The 19,082-nt window shown below is 38.2% G+C and overlaps 1 pseudogene; it reads right to left on the bottom strand.

Annotated features, from left to right (window-relative positions):
* Nucleotides 1-4,170: 4,170 nt before the first annotated feature.
* Nucleotides 4,171-6,099, bottom strand: LOC119512113 (annotated as a pseudogene).
* Between the last annotated feature and the right edge of the window lie 12,983 nt (nt 6,100-19,082).

Genomic DNA, 19,082 nt, shown 5'->3' with positions numbered 1-19,082 from the left:
AATGAGGGAGAAAAACAGGGGAAAGAGAGAAAGTCCCTTTTCAGAGCCAGTCCCTGGTCCCCCAGCCTCACCTGTTGGCCAGAGACAATTCCAGTATTCTAAGGTCAGCCGTCTCCAAAAGCGTGTGTATTATTTTTTCCATCAGCCCCACCTCCTCTCTGCTGGGAGTGACCTGATTATACTTTACTGCTTGTTAGAATTTGTGTTTGTAGCTTGTATTCAGCAGTCCACATTTGTTAATTAAAACCCCAGTTGGAGCTAGGTTAGGCTATATTCACTTCTCCTGGCTGGGACTGCTGCTTTATCCCACAGCAAGGTTTTGCAGCTCACCCTGCCATGGGGGGAGGGGGCTTCTGGCGCCGTTCTGCAGTTTTTACTTACAGCTTTTACGCTACAGTCTCAGCCATTCCACCCATTCCAGGCTGGTGAACGATGTGTGGACAGTCATGGTTGTCCCCCAGCAGTTGTTCCAGACTATTTACTAGCTGTTCTTGGCTATTTACTAGTTGCTTACTAGTTTAGTTACTAGGACTAACTAAATTCCACACCTCTCTATGCCGCCATCTTAACACATTTCTTTTAATTGAGATATAATCCACATACCATAAAATTCTCCCTTTTAAAATGTACAAACCAATGGCATTAATTACATTCCCAATATTGTGCACCCATCACCACTATCTATTCCCCAAATTTTTCATCATCCCAAACAGAAACTGCACCCATTAAGTAATATCCTCCTCCCCTTTCTCCTTCTGTCCAGCCCCTGGAAACCTCTAATCTACTTTCTATCTCTATGGATTTGCTTATTATACATATTTCCTATAAATGGAATCATACCATGTTTGTCCTTTTGTGTCTGGCTTATTTCACTTAGCATAAAGTTTTCAAGATTCATCCATGTTGTAGCATGTATCAGAGCTTCATTTTTCTATGGCTAAATAATATTCTGTTGTATAGATATTCCACATTTTGTTTATCTGTTCATCTATTGATAGACACTTGGGATGTTTCCACCTTTGGTATGTAAGTATCTGTTTGAGTCCCCATTTTCAATTATTTTGGTTATTTACCTAGGAGTGGAATTACTAGGTCATATGGTAACTATGAGTTAACTTTCTGAGGTTTAACTTTTTGAGGAACCACCAAACTGTTTTCCACAGTGGCTGAACCACTTTATGTTCCCACTGGTAATGCATGAACGCTCCAATTTCTTCACATCCTTACCAACACTGTGAGTCTCCATTGTCTTTATAACAGCCATTCTAGTGGGTATAAAGTTGTATCTTGTTGTGGTTTTGATTTATTTACATTTCCATAATGGATAATGATTCTGAGCATCTTTTCATGTTCTTATTGGCCATTTGTTTATCTTGTTTGGAGGAAGGTATATTTAAGTCTTTTGTCCATTTCTGAATTGGGTTGATTAATTTTTCATTGTTGAGTGGTAGGAGTTTTTAATATACTATGAGTTCAAGTCCTTTTTCTAATATATAATTTACAAATATTTTCTCCCTTCCTGTAGGTTGTCTTTTCACTTTCTTGATAATATCCTTTGATTCACAAAAGTTTTTAATTTTGATAAAGTCTTATTTATCTACCATTTCTTTTGTTGCTCATGTTTTTGGTGTCATATCTCAGAATCCATTGCCTCATGAAAGAACCTGAAGCTATTTCTCTATGTTACCTTCTAAGAATTTTTTCTCTTATATTTAGGTCCTTGATCCATTCTGAGTTAATTTTTGCATATTTTTTCCAAATTCATTCTTTTAATTTGGAAATCCAGTTGTTCCAGTACCATTTGTTGAAGAGAGTATCACACATATTTAGTACCCCTGTTGAAAATCAATTGGCCATAGCTATATGGGTTTATTTCTTAACTTTCAATTCTATTCAATTTATCTATATTTCTATCCTTATGCCTGCACCACACTTTTGATTACTGTAGCTTTGTAGTAAGTTTTGGATTTGGGAATCACAAGGCCTCCAATATTGTTCTTGTTTTTCAAGATTATTTTGGGTATTTGGGGTCTGTTCTGGTTTGCTAATGCTACTGGGATGCAAAATACCAGAAATGGATTGGCTTTTAAAACAGGGGGGTTATTTGGTCTTAAGGTTTTATGGTCTTAAGGCCATAAAGCATCCAAGGTAATGCATCAACAATCGGGTACCTTCACTGGAGGATGGCCAGTAGCATCTGGCAAACCTGTGTTAGCTGGGAAGGCTTGTGGCTGGTGTCTGCTCCAGAGTTCTGGTTTCAAAATGGCTTTCTCCCAGGACATTCCTCCCTAAGCTGCAGCTCATCAAAATGTCACTCTTAGTTGCTCTTGGGACGTTTGTCCTCTCTTAGCTTCTCTGGAGCAAAAGTCTGCTTTCAAAGGCCATCTCCAAAATGTCTCTGTAAGTTGAAACTCCTCTCTCAGCTCCTGTGCATTCTTCAAAGTGTCCATCTTGTCTGTAGCAAGCTTGCTCCTTCAGTCTGAGCTTATATAGTGCTCCAGTAAACTAATGAAGGCCCATGCTGAATGGGCAAGGGATGCCTCCATGGAAATTATCCAATGAAACACCTTGTCCACAGTTGAGTGATTACCTCTCCACAGAAACGTCCAATCAAAAGTCTCCACCCCAATTAACAGCAGCACGTTTCCTGCCCACACAAGACTGCATCAAAGATAATGGCTTTTGGGGGACATAATACATCCAAACCAGCACAGGGTCCCTTGTAATTCCTTATGAATTTGAGGATTGGCTTTTCCATTTTTGCAAAAAGATTTTTGGAATTTTGATAAGGATTGCATTGAATCTGTAGTTCACTTTGGGTAGTATTGACATTTTAGCAAACAATATTGTCTTCCAATCCATGAACACACGATGTCTGCCATTTATTTAGGTCTACTTTAGTTTCTTTCAAAGTGTTTTGTAGCTTTACATGTACAAGTCTTTCACCTCCTTGGTTAAATTTATTCCTAGATATTTTTATTCTTTTAGATGCTATTGTAAATGGAACAATTATTATTAATTATTAAAAATAATTCTATTATTAAAAATTAATCTTAATTTCATCTTCATTTTGTTTATTGCTCATGTAAAGAAACACAATGGATTTTTGTGTGTTGATCTAGTATCCTGCAACTTTGCTGAATTTATTAGATTTTAGCTTTCTTGTATATTTTTTTGGGTTTTTAAATATATGATGTCATCTGCAAATAGAGATAATAGTACTTCTTCAATTCCAATATGGATGCTTTTATTTCTTTTTTCTTGCCTGATTGCTCTGTCTATAACTTGCGTTATAATGTTGAATAATAGTGGTGAAACTTATCTTAGTTCTGACTTTTGGAGGAAATTTTTCAGTCTTTCACCATTGAGTATGAGGTTAGCTGTGGATTTTTGCATAAATGCCTTTATCATGTTTAGGAAGTTTTCTTCTATTCCTTGTTTGCTGAGTGTTTTTATCATGTAAGGGTGTTGGATTTAGTCAAATGCCTTTTCTGCATCGATTGATATGGTCATGTGGCTTTTCTCCCTCTTTGTACTATTAATGTGGTCTATTACATTGATTGGTTTTCTTATGCTGAATCACTCTTGCATTCCTGGGATAAATCCCACTCAGTCATGATGTATAATCACTTTTTTTTTTCTCAAATTAAACATTTCATTGCAAATAGCTCCTGATAGGTAGTCCTTGTGCTTCATTCCCTACCCACCCTTGTTTTTTGTTCTGTTTTGTTTTGATTTTTTAAAAATGATGTTTATTATCAGGACTAGTGTTTCCATGGAATGTGGTGTTACGTTAAAATCTGCCACACACCCCCACCCTTCACAGCAGGGGTAGAAAATTTCATTGTAACTTTGATTCCATGCCTAAAACGTATCTTTGCTTGATCTGCTGAAACTGATTCCATTGTCAAGTTTTTTTCTTTGCACAATATATGATTATAATTATTTTCTTCTGGCTTGACATATACATGTTTCATTAAGTACAGTATATATTGTGGATTTTTGACAGGGTCATGTAGGAACTGTCAGGTGAGAAACCTTGAATAATGGCTTTCAAATACACAATTGTAGTCCTGGCTACTGAGTAGTTCTTAGCTTTTGATCTCCCTATCACTTGTGTAAACAGTGTTGCCATCTTTGAAGGTTTGGACACATTTGCCTTTCTAGGTCTTATTTCTGTTTTTGGTTACTCTTTTTAAGAGGTGCCTTGTTATCGAGGCCATAGAACATAAAGGCAAGAGAGAAGAACAAGAATAGAAACAGAAACTTTTCTTCTAAGTCCTTCATCTTTTCTGGATGTCTGCTTTATCTTCCAAGTCTTACATTCTCTGATGGGCTTGCGGTAAGAACTCCATTCTCTCCTGAAGAATCTGACAGTCATACTCTGCTCTTTCTCAGCATCTGCCTCCATAACGTTTCTACTGCTCTCCTCAGCTCCTCTTGCTGTTTTTCACTTAATAGTTCACCAAACTTGATAACAGTTTCTTGCTGCAGAACATTGTCCAAAGTAGCTTCTAGTTCCTGGATTCTCATATATGTTTGGTTGTGAGCTTGTTGCTATAATCTAGTTCTTCCTCCGGGTAGCCTTTGATTTTGCAGAATTGTTCCACATCATTTCCAATTCCATCATGTTCTGATGCAGGGCAGCCTCTGCTCCTTTGATCTTCTGGATCCACCTTCTTCCAGGGACAGTTCTGGCCTGAGTATGGCCACAAGTACGCACGTTATGGCCACTTGTTCTTTATTTCTTAAATTCCCGTTATCATTTAAGAGATCAAGCTGCTTTATAATATTAGGGAGGTTCCTGTTCTTGACACCTTCTTTCACGGTAAATCTGTAGAGCACTCACACCATCTGAGAGTGGATTTGTAGATTAAATGGAGGTGATCACCAGGATGCAATTTTGCCAAATTCTCTGGCACTTTAAAACAAGGATCACCTTTCTTCCATTTGGCAATGACACATTCATCATTTCTGTTTAAGGCCTTAGAAGTATCTTTAAAGTCCATATTTCTACCAACAGTCTCTTCAAAGCAGTCTAGGCCTTTTCTACCAAGCTCCTCGCAATTCTTCCAGAACCATCCCCTTATCCATTTAAAAAGCTGTTCAAAATGTTTGGTACTTGCAAACTCAGCAGCACCCCACTTCTCTGGTACCAAAATCTGTTCCAGTTTGCTAAAGCTGCAATTATGCAAAATACTAGAAATGGATTGGCTTTTATAAAGGGGATTTATGAGGTAACAAATTTACAGTTCTAAGGCCATAAAAGTGTCTATACTAAAGCATCAACAAGAGGATACCTTCACTGAAGTACAGTCTATGGTGTCTGGAACACCTCTGTCAATTGGGAAGGCACATAGCTGGTGTCTGCTTGTCCTTTGCCCCTGGGTTGTGTTTCAAAATGGCTTTCTCCAAAATGTCTCTGGCCTTCTGTCTTCACTCCTCTCTCTCAGCTCCTGTGCATCCTTGCTTCTTTCTCCCAGGGCGTTTCTCTCTAAGCATCTGGGGGTCCTTTCTTAGCTTTTCTGGGACAAACTCTGTGCTTCATCTCTTAGCTTAGCATCTCCAAATGTCCTTCTGTCTGCATCTCCAAGTGTCGTATTGCTCAGAGCCTCCTCCACCTGCTTCTTGGTGGTTTTCAGGTCTGTAGTTTCCTGTAAGAGTTTAAGGTGCTCTGCATCAGACAGTTTCCGGGCCTCTGCCTGGGCCCCAATGGTGAGCACTGCTTCCACTTTGCCAGTGCTACCATACTGGAGAGCAGAGAGAGTAGACTTGAGCCTTGGGATCTCTCCGTCCCGCACCTTCACTGTCCTTGACATTTCTTGCTCATTAGGCTTGATGAGATTCTCCCTCACAGCCTGCAGCTCCTTTGTCATCTTCTCATGGAGCTGGCATTGAGTTCTGCCACCAGGACTGCATGCTGGTGCTGCTCCAGTTCACACATCCTCTTTGCTTCTTGAGCCTTCTCTCTTTCAAGCTTAGATACTTTGGACTTCTCCTGATGCATGTGAGCTTGGTTCTGAGGTTTTCATTGGCAGTTGGAAGGACGACAGTGAGTGCCATGGGCTTCTTGCCTTGAATTTGCCCTTTCTTGGACATCATTCCTTTCAAACAGGTGCTACCATGATTTTGTTTCTTATCCTGGAGTGTGATGTTTCAGCACCTACTGTGTGGTGCTCCTTGGTAAGGTCTCCTCACCTGCTGCCCTGGAAGCCCTTGCTGAGACCCAGAGAAGCTGTTGAAAGATTAGTGGACAGATTGTTGAAACTGAATCCATTTTCCTTGTGACCAAGTTGGATGCAATCAGAACCCAACATCAGCAGTAGCTGCTGGGATATTTTTCCCTTCCTCTTTAGTTGGTGATGGTTCAAATAGGAGCCGCCCTTCCAGGCCCTCTGGAGTTTCAGAAGCAGAGGAGGCATGAGCAGCAGCATCTCTAATTTGGCCTCCTCCCTCTTGGAGGATGGAGTGAGCTCATATAAACACTTTAATGTGTTGTTGGACTCAGTCCTCTTTATATTTGATGAATAACTTTCCGTGGTATGGATACCACATTTTGTTTATCCATTTATCATTTGATGGACTTTGAATTGTTTCCCTTTCTTGGCTATAGTGAATGATGGCCATGATGTATAAAAACCATAATAATCCATATCGATAGCTGTGCTATATTCAAACAATATATTTCAGACATATCCCTGTGGAGTATCCACTGTCAGAAAGTACTGGAGCTCCACTGGATTCTCAGAAAGGTTTTTTTTTTTTCTCCAAGGTCAAGAAATGCCACTATCTCCTGCTTTATATGTTCATTTATTCATCACAATTAAGGGCACAGATATTTTGAATCATACATATTTGTGTACTGTGCTTATGACTTTTCAGGATTCATCTTACATCGTTTCTCTGGAACATTTGACCACTTCTTTCTCATAAGTTCTTCCTCCCCTGCTTCCTCACACTGCACTTTTGTAGTTCTCCTACTTCTCTTGCTGTATGTTTTAATCTCCTTTTGGTGATTTTCTCTCTCCTCTTTCCATAAACTTGATTTACCCTAAGGTTCCAGGGGCACTGAGCAAGAGCTCCAGATCCCTTGCTCTGGTGCCTACCCTGGTGCATCCTGTCCACCACCATGACCTTGTAGGTCAAATCCCCCAGGTGTGCACCCCGAGGTCAGGATGTAAGTGCATGGTTATTTGGGAGGTAATCCCAGGAGACACCAGAAGGGGAATTGGGAAGGGAACCTGGGAAGGAAGAAGTCAACAAAAGATGTGCTGTTGAACAGGCTACTGGTGTGAGCACTCGGGCCTCACCTCAAATGTACTGGAGAACTGCGGGAAACAGGGTAGAATACACCTAGATTTGTCCCACCTGTGGACCATTGAGCGGAAGTAGTTGCCCACTGAATTTTGTCAGTCATTGGTGGAGGGCAGCAGCTGGGGACATTAACTCCCTGACACTTCCACTCTGCCCAGTGCTGGCTGGCCTACCCCACTGAGTGGCCTCTGTTGGGAGCCCTCAGGGCAAAGAATTACAGGTGCTTGCTGTTGGAAGACTTGGGTGGGCATGCATGGGGAGGATGAGCACAGAGGGGATATTGGCAGGGCCCCTGCTGCATCTGCTACACAAGGCTTTAACCTCTATCTTACAAATCTGCATCTGTAGCTGTCTTAGTTTCCTAGGGCTTGCCATGACAAAGCACCACAATCTTTGTGGCTTAAAACAACAGAAATTCATTGTCTCACAGATCCGGAGTTTTAACGTCTAAAATCAAGGTGTTGGCAGGGCCACGCTCTCTCTGAAACCTGTGGGGGATAGTCTTTCCTTGCTTCTTCTAGCCTCTGGTGTTTGTGAGCAACCCTTGGCATTCCTTGGCTTGTAGATGCAACACTCTAATCTCCAGCTCAGTCATCACATAGCAGTCTGTCCTGTCTCTCTGTCCACATTTCCCTCTTCTTATAAGGACATCAGTTGTATTGGATAAGGGCCCATTCTAATCCAGTTTGGCCTCATCTTATTTAATAACATCTTCAAAGACTCTATTTCCAAATAAGGTCACATTCATGGGACTGACGTTCAGGACTTGAACGTATCTTTTTTTGTGGGGGGTGGGGTGGGGAGTGGAGAACAATCCAAACCATTACACTAACCTTGCCCTCTTTCTGTAGTCACCTGAATGTTCCATGGAAAGTCACAAATTCAAAGTATCCCTAACTGAGCTAATCTTTTCCTTGATACCTGTTCCTCTTCCTATATTTCAGTCTTCTGTCTAATCACTCAAGACAATAACTTCTTGATCAGCCTAAAGCCCCTTTCCCTTGTTCCCCAAATCTAATTGGTGACCCAGTCCTGTAATTTCATATCCATCAGGTTTCCTGTGTTATATCCCCTTTCTTCTTTCCCACTACTACTGTCCTAGTTCAGACCTTCATCAGCTTTCACCTGAGGTACTGAAATAATGATTTAAGCAGTTTCTCTGACTTGGATCTTCTCTTCTTTAATCGACTTTCCACTCTGTCACCAGAATAATGGTTCTAAAAGCAGAATTGATTATATGATTCCCTGAGCCTAAAATACTTAAATAGTTAACAATTCCTTCATTGTGGAAACTTTTTAGCATGTCATAAAGGGGCTCCCTCATTGGAACCCCTCCTACTTTATCTTACTGCTACTCCCACTCCTCACCTACCTAGCACCCCAAGCTGTGCTAGACTGCTGGCAGTTGCCCAGTGTCCTTTTGCTCATGGGATACCTGTTTCGTCCTAATCCACCTGGTAAACACCTCCAAGATTCATTTAATTCTAGCTTCTCCTCTATGAAATCTTTCCTGTCCACTCCAGACCAGTCAGGAATAATCATTCCTTTCTTTGTGCTGCAGACATCCTCCCTTTATAGCACTTATGACACTTTCTTGCACTGCTGTCTCTCACTAGACACAAAGCTCCTTGAGAGCAGGGATCATATCCAATTTATTCCTATATCCCTTGCAGATTACCTAGCTCAGTGTTAGTGCTCTACCAATACGGTTGAATGTTAGAGATTTGGGAGTCATCCCATAGGGTGTGAGAATAAAATTATGGGAAGAGATGAAATTGCCCTGTGGGGAGGCCAGGGGCAGGGATTGTATTCATCGAGGTCCTACCATACTGAAGGAGGCAGGATTCTGGCTCAGACTCCAAAGCTTCTGCACTTTCCACTACATCACAGTAGGACTGGAGACAGCCATTCCATTTGGCAATTAGAAGATAATAATTTGTTGATTCTAGTGAGAGAGGTGTCAAGAGACTATTGAGGGCCAAAGCAGACTACAGTAAATTAAGGAGCCAAATGGGAGGTAAGAAGAAGACATGGAGAGTGCACTGGTAGTTCGCAGACTTTTAGATTTCAAAGGGCCAATAAATTTACAGATATTGGAGATTAACAGAGTTTCTAATTTCTTGCTTTACCAACTAAAAGCATTAAAACAAAACAAAGAGAACAAAAAAAAAAACAGGCCCAGAAACCTTCAACCAATGGTTATGTTAATTAAAAAACCACATAATATCAAATATGAAGGAAGAATATAAGAATAAGAGATAAACCTTTTAATTAAATCTAATTGTCTTTTAACAAAATATATTTTTCTTAATTTTCTTATTTTGCCGTAGACTGGATAAGCATAATTATGGACAGGCATTATTATGGAGCTGGCATTTTGGGAACTAACAGCAGAGCTTACATTAAAAAAATGAAAGTGAAGGGAAAGAGGACAATACTTAGAGCAGGGAGCAGGGTCAAGGGAGGGTCTCTTAGTTTGCCTGAACTGTTATAAATACCACAAGCTGGTTTTGGCTTCAACAACAAGCATTTGTTGTCTCACTGTTTTGAGACTAGGAGAAGTCCAAAATCTAGATATCAGCAAGGCTTGCTTTTTCCCCCAAGACTGCTGCATTCTGGTGCTGGCTGTAGGCAATCCTTGGGGTTTCTTGGCTTTCCTGTTATGTGCAGTATCCTCTCCTTTCTGTTTCAGGTTCCTACTGACTTCTAGGTTCTGCCTCCTTTCTGTGGCTTTCTTTTTAATAAGGCCTCCCATAATCCAGATTAAACCCACCCTGATTCATTTGGTTACAACTGTTTTAAGAATGACATCTTCCAGAGTTCCTATTTACAATGGGTTCACATCGAAAAGGATGCAGGTAAAGATTAAGGACAGGTCTAATTTGGGGTACACAATTCAATCTACCACAGAGTCATTGCCTGTCAGTCATTGGTTGTCCTGTGGTTTGCATACTATGAGGAGTCAAATATTTCTTCCTGTGACAGGCACTACTTTGAAAGATGATAAAGTCTTTCTCTCAGACATTCAATATTTTATTGAGAACTTACTGTGTTGCCAGGTTCCTGCCCTTAGAGGGAGTATGTTATCAGAGTCTTTTACATGTGTAAAGAATATATATAAATTAATATATATGCTATAAAATAATAATTATTATGTAGTTAGCTGCATAATTTAAAGATTAGCATGTGTAATATTAGCACACAGAGATGTGCATAATCAGGCTATTATCTGTCCACTATACCATGCTTCCCTCAGATTTTCAGTCTCTAAAAAGCCTGAATAATAATTTTTACTGCATCCTAAATATCTTTAGTAGTCCTGAATGTCATGAGTTTGAGACATCAGCATGGTTTCTGATTGATGTTCATTTTCTCTAATCTAAGAGTAGAATGTAGAGGCGGGGCCATTTCGCCTTGGAGTGGAGTGAAGATGCATAGTTGTTCTATGACCACTCCCTTTGGCTTGTGAAATTTCCTTTCAGCCCTCGTTCTAAAATTACTACTTTGTTTCTTCCTAAAAATGTAGAAAAGACTCTACCTCAGGCTGTTAGAAGGATTTTCTTGGAGAACTAAAGCAATATATTATGAAAGGTGATTAATCATTGTCTTTTGCTTTCTTACAGTGCTCTAAATTCAAACTTTAGGGCTCTCCACAATAGATATGTGACTTACTGACTGAGAAGCATAAAAGATCAAGGTTTGGCCAGTAACAGAAGGGGATTAATTTTACTAAAATTGTATGCTGCATAATTTAAGCTTCTTTTTTAGGGAACTTTAAATTTATTTTTGCCTGGCGCTGATGATGAGCTTTTTTGAAAACATAAAAATGCTTTTTCAAACATTAAAATTGAAGATGGATTAGTTCATCTAATTTATTATAGTCTGAACAATGGAGTGTATTTGAACTATGGTGTTGAGAGGATTTTTTATGACCACGATCTGTACTGTTTTAGTATTACTAAAACACTCAAAATACTTTGCTAATGTTTTCAGATATATAAATAAAACAAACAGCATAAATTCAGCCTAAGTTTAAGCAAAAGTAAAAATATTTATGGGAACACGTAATTTAAAGGCAGCATTTTGTTATGATATTATTTTGTAACTTTCTAACCATTATTATTAATAGCTATGTGTGACAGTCAACTTTTAAAAAAAAAGATGACTGCTATTTTCTGTGAATTGTGTCTTTTTATTTGTTTTCTTAATGTTCTATTTTCAGAACCTGTGGAAAGAAATTTTAGAGCCTTTCTTCCTCTTTCAATTGAGACTGCAGGGCCTAACCTGAATCTTAAAAACCAAGCATTTTTTGTTTGACTTGAAAATCACTATTGTAATGATTATGGTTTCATGAAAAGTCAGAAAGGGCTAATTAGCAATCACAATTAATACTGCTCCAAGATTCCAAAATTGAGAGAAAGAAAATTTTTACAGTTAGATTACAGTGTGTGTAGTCTGATTAGTATAAAACCTCACAATTCCGTATCATTAAAACCTAGATAAATAGAAAATTAATATAACCTAAAGTCAAGACGAAAGTACTTGACTTTAGGTTATATTAATTTAATGTTTTAGTATTTAATTTTTTGAAATAAAAAAGTCACTTTCTTTTACTTCTTATGGATATGATATTAGACATTTGATTATTGGGAAAAGGTATTTAAAAATGAGTATTCTGCTTAAAATTTAGAAATAAAATAGTTTTGAAAGTGTCTGGTTTTACATTCAGTAAAGACTTATCTCAGCATATGAAAATTAGATGATGTTAGTGGCCACTTAAATTTTCTCCTTTGAAATTATAAAAACTTGTAGGGTTATAGTGGTACAGTAGTAGTAAAAGTACTTTGACTACAGTTGAATCAGCTCTGGGTAATCCTGGGCGGGTTGTGTTTAACTTTGGGGATAATAAGAGTATCTCTCTCATAGAGTTGTGAGAAGTAAATGAATAAGTGTTTGCAAAGTACTTAGAACTATATAGATGTTTGCTTTTGTGACAACAGTTACTACTACTCTACTGGAAAGGGAAGGATTTGAGTTTTGTAGCTGGTGCTGCCGTGAACGAGGTGTGACCTGAATCTCTCTGAACACCAATTTCCTTAAATATAAGATGAAGGGTAATGGACTAAATCAGGGATAGTCACAATTTTTTGAGGTAAAATTTATGATCAGTCAAATGCTCTAATCTTAGGTATACAATTCTATGCACTCTGACAAATGTAATCACCTGTGTAAACAACACCCCAGACAATTATGTGGATCCATTCATCATCCCCTGGAAGTTCCTCCTTAATCCCTTCCAGCTGATTTTCATCCTTCTTAGGCAACCACCCTCTGATTTCTATCACCACACACTGATTTCTTTGTTCTTGAATTTCATGTAAATGGAATCTCACCATATATGGTCTTTTTTGAATGGCTTTTTTTTGCTCAACATAATGTTTTTGAGATTCATATATGTTTTGAGTATAGAAGTAGTAGCTATTTCTTTTTACTGCTCAATTTAATTCTATTTTGTGAACATAATGGAATAAACTTGTTATTCCATTGTTTATCCTGTCACCTGCTAATGGACATTTGGGTTGCTTCAAGTTTTTAGCTGTTATGCATAATGTTACTACGAACATTCTTGTTCATCTCTTTGTGTGGATACATGTTTTGATTCCTCTTGGGGAAATACCTAAGAATGAAATTTCTGGGTCAAAGACTAGGTGTATGCTTAATTTTATAAGAAACTGCTCTACTGTTTTCCAAAGTGGTTTTACCGTTTAAAGCTCCCATCACCAATGTATGAGAGTTCCTGGTGCTCCATATCTTTGCCAACATTTGGTGTCATCAGTCTTTTTAATTTTAGCCATTCTGGAGGGTGTAATGTGATATTTCCTTGTGGTTTTAATTTGTATTTTCCTGATGACTGATGATATTGAACACCTTTTCATGTTTTTATTGGACATTTATCTTCTTTTGTAAAATGTCTGATCAAATATTTTCCCCTATTGGATTTTTATATTTTTATTATTGATTTATAGGAGGTCTTTATATATTCTGGATACAAATTTCTTTGTCAGATATATATATATATAGTGAATATTTTTCTCCAAGTTTGTAGCTTGTCTTTCATTTTCTTACCAGTATCTTTTTGATCAGCAGTTTTTAATATTGATGAAGACCAACTTATCATTTTTTTCTTTTATGGCTGTGCTTTATGTGTTCTTTCTAAGGAATGTTTTCCTACCCCAGAATTGTGAAGATATTCTCCCATGTTTTCTTCTAGAAGAGAGACACATTTTTAAAAGTTCTATTTTAACTGCTGAAAAAAAGAAAGGTGTTGATGGGTCCCTAGATTTCTCATAATTCACTAGTAAAAATAAATAAATAAATACTAAAAAGCCAAACATATATTAAAAAAACAAGTTTAGGTGTTTGAAAGTTGGAAGAAAATGGTAAATTTTGAGTAACTTGAAAATTATTCATGAACTGGACATAAATAACTTTGACATTATTAATAACATGACTAGGTTGGGTTGCTGCTCTCAAAAAGTTGTCTTCAAAGAAAAACTGCTAATTTATGTTATTTAGGAACATTGCTTATCATATCTTTTACTCTACTATTCAGAAAGGATGAAATGTTTTCAGAGATCTTAACATTTAAAAAAATTTTGTCATTTCAATACAATTTTCATTTTCACCATGAGGAGTTTTATAGAATCTTTTCATCCTGTCCTTCATTCTAGTCTATCTTTTCATAAAGGAATTTCCCTGACATATAAATCCTCTTTACTATGTATATGTGTGTGTTTGTGTGTGTGTATTTTTGATGAGAGACTAGGGCAAGTTGAGGGAGTGTGATTGGTTTAAAGAGAAGATTTCACTGGTAAATTTGTTGCTGAAACCATCATGTTTTCATATGTTAATTGAATAAATATTTATGTACTGCTTACACAGGCTAATCATTGTAACTTGTACAGGGAATGCATCTGTGAGCAAGTCAAGCTCAACCCCACCCCTAGAGAGTCCAGCAGAGAAGAGAAAGAACTAAACCAGTACTATATAAATATGTGTGTTGTTACAGGAGAAATAAATGGAGCTATGAGAAAGTATAGTCAGAAGGACTTATCCTGTCTGAATGCTAAGGAAGGTGTTCCAAGGAAGTGATGTTTAAATTGGGGATCTTTTGGTTTAGTGGGAATTTCTAAGTCATTTCTTTGTCATTTTAGTTGAAGATGACTCTAAATTGATGTCAGGCAGATCAAATATATGGATGAGTGGAAGTGGAGAAGGATATTAAAAAGTTGCATGAAACAACAGGCATTCCAAAATATCCTGATAAGTTGAAATCAGATGAATTAGATATATTAGAAGATAAACTTGAAAGAGACAAAGTCCTACACTAATTTCCTGTAAATATAGTATTTATAGCACAACTCCATAAGCGTAACAGATATGTCTTGAGTCACAAAATGATTATAGGTTTTTTTTTACTTCATGGAAAAAGGATGACATGTTTTTAAAAGATTTAGTTCTACAATTCGATACTTCTGTTACAAAGCTGCTCATTAAAAATAATTTCAAAAATATTACAGTAATCTATGTACATATCAGAGGAAGTTTGGCTTTCATTTGTAAATGCTGCACCTTATTTTCCATTGAATTTATAGAGTTTGAGTGTCTTAAAAATATATTGTTGACACACTTAACATCCTTGATTATATTTTTAACCTACACCATAAAAATTTATTAGTAACTCAGAATGAAAACGAGTTCTTAAGCCAATGGCTTGTCATCCTTCATGCAGTATTATAAATATACCAAAGAATTTGATGTTTTATTACCTAATTTGATCCTTCAAGATGCAAAAAGAAATTAATGTAGATAGAATTTTAAAAATAAATAGTCAAATCTGTTAGTTATAAAATAGGGGAAGTGTCTCTTTGGTCCTGCTTTGAATCTGTTCTCATCTCCTAGAATGGATTAAAATTCCTTACTAGACATTCATTCCTTTCAACCCTGAAGGCTTTTGATTTTCAGAGCCTTCAGAGAAAAAATGATGAAAAGCCTGACAAAATTAGTAAAGGGTGTCTTAGTTTGCTATGGCTGCTATGACAAATACCACACAGGGGTTGGCTTAAACAGAGAGAATTTATGGTCTCATAGTTTCAGAGACTAGAAGCTGTCTACACGGGGTTGGTGAGGCCATGCCTTCTCCTCAAAGCCTGTACTGTGCTGATGCTGCCACCCTTGGGGCTCTTTGTCTTGGTTTCTCTGCCTCCTGCCACATGGCAAACTCTCTCCCCTTGTGCTGCCTCTTCTGGTTTCTACTGACTTCCCACTTCTTCTTGTGGCCTTCACTTTATAAGGCCTCCAGTAATACGGATTAAGGCCCACCCTGATTCAGTTGAGCCATGTCTAAAGAGGATTTTAAGAGATCCCACTCGCAAATAGTCCACATCTTAACTGACAATACATCTTCAAAGTGTCATATTTACAAATGGGTTCATAGCCACAGGAACGCAGATAAGATTAAGAACAGGCCTTTTGTTGGGGTACATAATTCAATCTATGACAAGGGGTGAACGGAATTTTCTTTGGAGAAAGATTAGTGTTGGCGAAAGGAGTCAGGGTTTATTGGGAATGTTCTGCTCCCCTTCTTTGAAAGGTCAGTTAATCTAAGGGGCAGGGAAGGGAAAGTGCCAGCAAACCTGAGGAGAGGAACCTTTCTTCTATTGCCATCTTAACCTGAAGAAACTGATCTGACCCCTCATCCAGTGAAAGGAGTTGGGAAGATTTATAAGAATTTTGGATTCCTGAGACTATTTCTAGGGGAATGCAGAAGCAAAAAACTTAATTTTTCACCCCATTATTGAACACAATGTTGGACAGATTTGGGAAGGGAGATAGTGTGGGCATCTTTATGTTTGCTGTAGCCATTAGAGGAACAAAGGGCAGGGTATTTCAGTTTGAGGTTTGGGAAGGGGACAAAAAGTGGGGGAAAAGTCAGCAGTTTTGAATCTAAACTGCCTGCTTCATAATTTGTTTAGGCCTGGGGCTGTTTCACTTTACCAATCTTTCTAAACTATTACCCTCAGGGTCTTATAAAATAACTACGATACCACATGATTACTAATGTTATCATTAATCTGATTTTATGATTTTTAAACAGATTTGCTTTTTAGAGTCTATGGTTTAATGGAGTGGTTCTCAACCCTAGCTGCACATTGGGGTTTAAAACTCACTTGGGGAGCTTTAAAGAACCTGATGTCCAGGCCACATCCCAGACTAATCACATCAGAATCTCTGGGGATAGGACCCAGGTATCACCGTTTTTAAAAAGCTTTCTAGATGATTTGAATGTGTAGTTAAATTTAGGACCACCATCTTAATGTATATCTCTACCAGGTAAAATAATTTTATTTTAATCTGCAGTCCTCAATGTTTTGGTCTCAGGCTCTCTTAACATATATAATAATTATTGACAACCTGAGGACACCAAAAAAGCTTTTGTTCATGTGGGTTATGCTATCATTATTGTATTAGACAGGGTTCTCCAGACAAATAGAACCAATAGAATATGAATATACATATATATATGTAAATACATATGTATGTATATGTATATGATTTATTTTGAAAGAATTGATTGATGTGATTGTGGGGACTAACAAGTCTGAAATTTGTAGGGCAGTTTGACAGGCTGGAAACTCAGGAAGGAATTTTATGCTGGAGTTTTGAGACAGAATTTCTTCCCTGGGAAACCTCAGTTTTTGCTCATAAAGCCTTCATCTGATGGGATGAGGCCCACCCATATGACAGAAGGAATCTCTTTTGCTTAAAGTCAACTGATGATAGATGTTAACCATGTCTACAAAATAGTTTTACAGCAACACCTAGATTAGTGTTTGATTAACTAGCCAAATTGACACATAAGACTAACCATCACAAATATTTATTTTATTGGAAATTGAAACTCAGACATTCAATAAATATTTACTTTTTCATTTATTAAAAATAATGAAAGCATTACATGTTAAATTAAACAACACATTTTTATGAAACAAAAAAAAAACCCCTCTGTTTTCCAAAACAAAAAGAATTTGGTGGGATGACTTGCATTATTGAATATTAAAAAAAAAATCTCTTCAATGCCTGACAATAGAAGACAACTGGATCTTCATATCCGCTTACGCATTCAATCTGTTGCCATGTTATTTTGTTGAAGTACATAAAGACAGTTTGGCTTCATGCAGAAATGTTAATATTTTAACTCAAACATTTCCTTATTTCTTGTTTTGAATTGCTTAGATTTGGCATGATTAATATTATCTTTCACATATTGTTTGATACGGGTTTGCTATTTTTGCCTCCCATTTCTATAGGGATCACATTGTAGAAAGATCAAAAGATAACTGGGTAAGGAAAACAGGCTGTTTATTACTGAGCCATCCAGGGAAACCGCTGTTGCAAAGTGGCCTAAGCAACAAAGGAAAAAATATATTGGGAGATATGATAGTGGTTTTGAACTGAATATTGTACCGGCTGAAAGTTCAGAAATGGTCTAATTATCATAAGAACTGTCTATGAATATTATAAAGAAGTTACTTAATTTTGTTTAAGGCTGAAGATTCAAATGACCACTCAAAACCCTTAGACATGAATAGATAGCAATGTTGAACATCAGGAAAGCAAATCCTTCATCCTGTTTTCCCCTGTAGCTCCAGAGGAGGGCAGAACAGGGTATTCCCACTCCAGTCCTTTCCCTTTTTAAAAACCTACGCCTGGGAAGACAGAGAGGGCCATCCCGCAGGCTCCATTGCCTTCAAACCTTTGCTCCCTAGAAATAGTTCTGTCTCAGTTCCCTTGTTCTGTTTTTAATTTCCCCCTGGGAACTATATGTTACTACAGATGATTCTATTCAGGCCACTCCCTGATCCTCACAGAAAGAAAAAGAGGATGGTGAAGTAATTGTCCTGACCATTCAGACCAGAAACCTTCAGACAAAACTAAGATGCTATTTTATTTTTGCCAAGCTAGTCTGGGTAAGAGTGATCATTAATGCTAGAAAGTAAATAAGATTGTTTCCATTTTTTCCTTTTGGGGGCATGCATTGGAGAAGATGAGTGCCTAAAGAGCCACTGTGACTATTTTAGACCTCATTTATTTCAAATGATTACTTCAACCATACCTCTCAATTTGGGAGTATTATAGTCTGGGTCCTATAACACAAGGTAACCGTTTGTGAGAAAAAAATGAAAGAGAAAGGGTAAAGATTCACTGTCTTGGAAACAGCTTCCCTCAGAGGAAATACTGATCCTTGAGGGTGGGTCCAGGCTGTCTACACCGCGTCGGTTTCCTCATTTGCAAAATGGGATTAACACTTCCCTCACATGGTGGTGAAGATTAAACAAGGGGTCTGGGGCAAATCCCTAACATAGTGCCTGGTACATCCGTATTCAGTAAATGTTCCTACCCACCCTTCTTGGCTGTGGAAAGACCCTCAGGGTCTCCTTTCTATTCCCCGCGATGGCATCGGGGATCTGAGAAAGGTCCTCCACCTCTCTTCCTTCCTTCCTTCCTCCCCAAGACCAGGAAAGTGGCCGTCTTTGTTTCCTCGGATGAAAAAGCTCCTGCGTCCCGGTTTGCCAAGGCCCGGGGAGGGGGGCTGCAGCTGCGGCCTGCGCGGCGCAGCGCGAGGCGACTGGGAGGCGATGGGGAGGCGACTGGGAGGCGATGGGGAGGCGATGGGGAGGCGGGCGCAGTCGACCCAAGGGTGGAGA

Source organism: Choloepus didactylus, chromosome 17, assembly GCF_015220235.1.
Source record: "Choloepus didactylus isolate mChoDid1 chromosome 17, mChoDid1.pri, whole genome shotgun sequence".
Taxonomy (NCBI): domain Eukaryota; kingdom Metazoa; phylum Chordata; class Mammalia; order Pilosa; family Megalonychidae; genus Choloepus; species Choloepus didactylus.
This window is presented reverse-complemented; position numbering and strand designations above follow the sequence as displayed.